Source organism: Ananas comosus, linkage group 23 (genome assembly GCF_001540865.1).
Source record: "Ananas comosus cultivar F153 linkage group 23, ASM154086v1, whole genome shotgun sequence".
NCBI classification, from domain to species: Eukaryota; Viridiplantae; Streptophyta; class Magnoliopsida; order Poales; family Bromeliaceae; genus Ananas; species Ananas comosus.
The window spans coordinates 7,440,558-7,446,728 of NC_033643.1; positions in this window are offsets into that span (position 1 = coordinate 7,440,558).

Sequence of the window (6,171 nt, forward strand, 5' to 3'; positions counted from 1 at the left end):
TCCTACTCTTGGAATGTGTCTGTCCCACTCAACCCCGTAGGCTTCTCAATACCGCACGAGCGAACATAGGTCGCATAGGCTAACTCCGGAGTGCCGGCTTGTAGGGAGCGACTCTCACAAGCATGTGCGAATGAGCACAAATGGCAAGCAAGCGTAGTCAACGTCTCAAGTATCCAACCCTCATATCTCAAACATGGCAATAGCTACTAATACCCTAACGGTATAGCTCTATGTCACAATGTGATAGCTCAACACTCACTTGCTTAGTTCCTCTTTATGACACTTAAGCACCACAACTAATCAAGCCCAAATCATGTTCTATGTTCCAATTAAGACATTAATACCATTGTTCACTATACCCCGAGCCCAATGCCTCTTTATGACATTGGCCCAATTTCTCAAATAGTCTAAGTCACCAAGCCTCTCAAGGCTTCCAAGTCCCTAATGTCACAATTAGGCATAAGGTTAAATGCAAGAAAGCAATGTTCATTTTTATAATAGGAATCATGGTTCCAAATTTCCACTAGAATGCTACATCCCACATGCATGCACCTACCACATAGAGGTCCAAAAATTTACTATACATAATGTATGCATGTTAAGCATTCTAAAATTCATAATAAATACATTTATCATAGATATGCATGAATTTCTACTTTACGAAACACATATCACCAAATATGAACATTTCTCATATCATAGGCTAGGCCAAATCCACCGAACAGTCTCAGAATCCTTCGATTCGCCGAACAGAGTTGTCCACGAGTCTCTAAGTACCCTAAAAGTAAGGAGCGAAGAGATACACGAACGTTACGAACAACGAATAAGTTAAACATTAACCAACTCAATGAAAGGGCCAAAACTTATCTATGGTGGTGAAAATCTCTCTCAAGCTCTAAAAGAGAGCTAAATCCCTTCCAATGCAACCTAGATAAAGATTTTTATCCAATCAATTTAGCTCAAAAGGCGCTAGAATCAAAAATCCCCAAATCAACCCTAAAGTCACAAATCTAGTGTTTCATCTCAAAGAAACCATCAAAACACAAATCAAGGGGAGAGAGTAAGTTTCTAACCTCTTAAGAAGCTCTCAACTAGGCTCCAAACCAACTAGGGTTGAAGTTCTCCTCTCCAATGAGCTCCTCTCCAAGATCCAAGCCTCCAACAACGGTGGGAAATGCTCTAAAAGGCAAAAGAGAGCAAAAACCACCTAAAAATCAAGAAAAAGGAAGATGAAATCCAAAATGAGGCAAGGAGGAGCTCTCTCACCCGTTTCCTCTGAGTTTTGGGCTCAGGAAACCAAAGGGGAGGCGTGGGGTATCATATAGAGGTGCAATAATGCAAAAACACCCCTGCAGTTCGAACTGTTCGAAAACTGCCAAAGTGTACCGGTACACGGGAAAGTGTACCGGTACAAATCCCATGAAAATGCAAACCCGAGGCTCGGGTTTGAAATTCGGCACAAGTGTACCGGTACAGCCATCAAAAGTGTACCGGTACAAAATGTGTACCGGTACAACCATCGACATGTCACCGGTTTCACCATGTGCAGAATGCAATCCGAGGGTAGGCTAAGTCCAACTCTTTAGTGACCTTAGTGCTACATAAAATACTACAATTTTCGGGATGCGAGCCATAGGTCGGAACACTGTCAATGACCCACCAGAAAGTCTGGAAAAACTCAGAACACAGATCAAACACTCAAACCTCGCAATTTGCAAAAGTCCAGTGTGTTACATTCTCCCCTCCTAAAAAGGAGTTTCGTCCGCGAAACTGCGGGTCAACCACGAAACAGACCCATCCAAAAAGGATGGAAGAAGCGCTCCAACAGCGCACAGATCAGACCATGAAAGTCTCAAGCATGCCGGAATGCTCCTCGACAAAACACACAAGGTCCTACGATGCCAAGACTTGGCATAACTCAAGTAAAGCTTCCACTGAAGTTCTTCGAACTCAAGGCTTTACCGGAAGTTCCATCTCTACTCCATGCTTGATCACCAAGTCCATTAGTCGGTTCTCATGAAACCAAGTATTCCCAAAAGTTGAATTCCCGTTCTCACCTTCCTCGTCCAAGCCGAGGGTAGGCCTTGAGAGGTGTCGAAGTGGGCCATCTCACGTTAAAGTTAAGGGTCAGTGCGAAATTAGAGCACTCACGACGGAGCGATGCATCGATGATATTGCTTCTAAGCAATGTCGGTGATCGAGTCAGAATATATTCCCTGAAGGGAAGGTAAGTGCAAAGAAGAGTTCTTTGTGTACCGAATGACGAGTGGTGTTGGAGCGCGTAGAGTCGTCGAGTACCGACTTGCGCTGCCACTATGACTTGCAAGACCGTGATGCACTTCTGTATCACACTTTGCAAATGTGTTTAGGGTTAAACCCACGTCCTTCAGTATGAGCCGCTTCTAGAACCACGATTGTGTGAAGCCGCTTTGGAGTGGGAGAATGAGTTGGTACCCTCAATTGCTCATGGAGCTGAAATGAGGCGCGGTTTGAATTTCGCGGACGAAATTCAAGGGGTGGAGAATGTAACATACCAGATTTTGGTGTAAAAATAAAAATAAATAAAAATAGTGTGAGAAACTATATTTATTGAATTTAGAGGAGTAAAATATAAGTCAGAAATGACTTGTGCTGAAATCGGAATGAAAACAGAAGATTTAGAATTTTCTGTTGGAAACGGGATAGATAAATTAGCAGAAAAATGCACAGTCTCAGAAAATTATGAAAATTGGAGGATAAGTCAGAAATATTTTTATGAGACTAGATTTAAAGTTTCATATTTTTCTGACACCCGTAGAGTGAGAAATAAAATCTGACAGCTATCTGATAAAGATTACAGTTCGGTACAATTTTCAATGACCAAACGAAGTCGAAACTGAAAACTTAAGATATATTCTTACTCAATACGTTAAACCGAGCCTGTTTGTCAAATTTGAGCCCAAACGGACATTCAGAAGGGCTCCAACTGTTCGGAACTGCTAAACTGCCCTGAAGTGAATAGTGTTTTGGGGTGTAATGTATAAAGAAGCTTTTGCTTCTTCTCCTTCAGCCGACCACCATACACGCCACCACCAACCTGCATACATGGTGGGGAGAGAGAAAGCTCCCTTTCTCTCTCTAGATTTCTCTCTCATCTCTCTATATCTCTCGCTCAAATTCGCGGCGTTGGCGGAGAAGATGCTTGCGAACGCGTTGGGAGCGACGGATCGAGTTTTCGTGCGCCCGTTGGAGCGGCGTGTTTTCGTCGCGGCGTTTACGTTTTCGCAAGAGTTTGGGATTTTGTTTAAATCCTTCATGAATGATGTTCTAGTAGTATCTAGAGTGTTCTAAATATGTTATCTCCATTAATTTGGATAAATTGAAAGTTAATTGAATGATAGGGCTCCGAATGGAGTTTTGTAAAGTATAAGGGTTTGATCTAATTTGACCCTCCGTAAACCTAATTGTTAGGTAAACGAACGCGTTGGCGAAGTCGGTTCGGCGATTCGTCGAGCCGTTGCGAAGTTATTAAAGAAACGGACGTTTAGGCTTCGTTTCCGCCTGGAGGGCCGAGGCGACATCGTATACTCATGAAAATGGATTTCAAGCATCGTGGCACATAACCGAAGAACTTAAATTTTCGGATCGTGAATTAGAGGCCGTTCGGGTGGTCGCGCGAGAGATCGGGCCAAATCGGGTGCCGGGTGCCGCGGGAGGCCGATTGCAAGTGTCGATAAGCAATCGGAATGCGAAATGAGGTGGGTTGTGCTCACCGAAGCGACTAGGTCGCCTATATGTCTAAGAGTAATGGTTTTCTAATTGATGCATATTGTTGATGTTACTTACTGTTGAGATAAAATGCATAATGACATATAATGTGTTAAATGCTAGATGAATGCATGAGTTAATTGTCACATGAATGCATGAAAATAATGTTATAGTAATATGTTAGAGGTAATATGCATGTTGATAAATTATGGAACATGTTGGATGGCATATAAATGGTTGGTATATATATGTAGACATATTGTGGAATATGATAAATGAGTGCATGTTGATTTAGTGTAGAATATACTAGATGAATGTATATTGACATATTGTGGATTATGTTAAATGACACATGCATGTTGAACTTAGGTCGATAAACTCTAGGTGAATTAGAGAACTCGACATTGGAAAATAATGACATATGAACTATGATATGTGACGTGGACAATCTATATATATTAGATCGAGTGGCATATGATTAGTATAGTGGAAACACTTATGGTATATTGAACACTTAGAAAATAAGTGTAGCATGAGTCCAAGAATATAGTAGTGTATGTGACGCCAGTGATAGTAAAAAATGTAAAGAAAAGAATGATTGAAATATTATGACATTTCAACCCTAGAGTTAGGGTCATTTGAGCATAGTCTTCCTAAAGTTAAGGAATGGATTGAACTTGACATCCTTAAGATTTTGGATTTGATCATTGATCATACTCACCTTTAGTCCTTGCTCGAGGTTGTGATAGCTCCCCCTCGGGCGATGTGCTCCGGAGTCGACATCACTAGGTTGTAGCTTGTATCTCCCCAGAGGACGGTCCTACCGGGTTGTAGCGGGTAGCAGGATTAAAGTAGTATCGATTGAATTACTAATTGGTTGCATAAATCGCATGATTTTCATATTGCATGGTTGTGAGGCATGACATGTATTTCAATTATCGCATATATATATATATCTGTTCGATATTTGTTGGACTAACATGTTGCAGTGCCTCCTTGGACCTATGGGTCGAGCTCTTCCCTTGGGTGGCTGTACCCACTGGGAACTATATTTATATCGTTCTCACCCTCGTGTTGTTTTTGGGGGTACAGGTTTCCACGTGAGCGGCGCGGCGGCGCGAGGCGAGGGCGTAGCTCCATAGTTAACGCCCTACCACCGAGACCAGAGATAGCGGTACCCTGAGTCGGCTTTGCTTAGGGATGTAAAGAATAAAAAGAATCAAGTTGTAATAATCATGTTAAATCAGATTGTATTTGGAAGTTAAGTGAAAGCTAGTGTAAGAATCAAATGAGAATTGTGATGTAAAAATATATGAATGTGAATGCATGTAATAACATAGGATGTGTTATGTTGTTTGATACCTTCCATTATGCAATCTTTGATTGAAATGTGTTCCTGGTTGGAACTTTGTATATTGTATTGATTGCGACGCCTTAAATGTACAGGAGAGACTCTGTCCGTTGTACAGGAGAAACCCTGTCCGTTCGGCGGTCTGTCGGCGGCGCCGCGACCTGGCCGATAAGATGGTATCAGAGCATGAGCATAAAAAGAATATAAAAAGAATAATAGAAAATGGTTTAGTTTGACCTAAGAGACCCTAGGATAGTAAACCATAGGAGATTAAGGCTCGTGAGAGACGAGGACTTGTGACTTTTGGCGAAAGGTTAATCGATTGGGTTGTGTCGTAAACCTCTAAAATGGATGTTAGAGGTAAATTCAAGGTGTGGTTTATTCTCAACCGATGGTGTTCGTGTCGGGCGCGCACAACATGAAACCGAGTGATGAGAATAGACGCCCTTGCGTGACTTTCGCCCGATTTGAGTCGGTATTAAGTGTCTCGTATTCGATCTAGAAGGTCGAGGATTAATAGAGTTGTCGCGTTTTAGGAAACAACAGCACTGCGTAGGCGATCTTTGTTTAGATCGGCGCGGGATGGCCAAGTGGTGTCCCTGGGCAATTTGAGACGAGCGGAGACTTGAGACTTCGCGAGCGATTGGCCACTCTCGTGTGTGTGGCGGGGTAATGAGCCGAATTAGTGCAGTGTCAGTAGAAGGCTACCATACGCCGGGAGGAGCGAGTTAAGAGACTCCAAGAGTTGGGGGATCAGTAGTGATCGCACCAGTTCCGGCTCGTTAAGTACGGCCGGGAGTCGCGACGAAGGTGTGGTGGACAGGCATCGAGTGGAATCGACTGCCTGGTCTCCCTCCTGTGGTTTGGGATGAGTTTCGGGGATCGGTATTCTCTGTTTACTCCCCTGATGATGGAAAAGAAAGCTTCAGGAAAGGTTCTCGAAGCTACGGCAGGTAGATCGCGCCGTGAGGGAATACGAGCGGGAATTCTTCTGTGTCGTGAATTGCATCCTGGACATAGTGCGGGATAATGAGAACGAAACTCCTTTTAGGAGGGGAGAATGTAACGTTCCG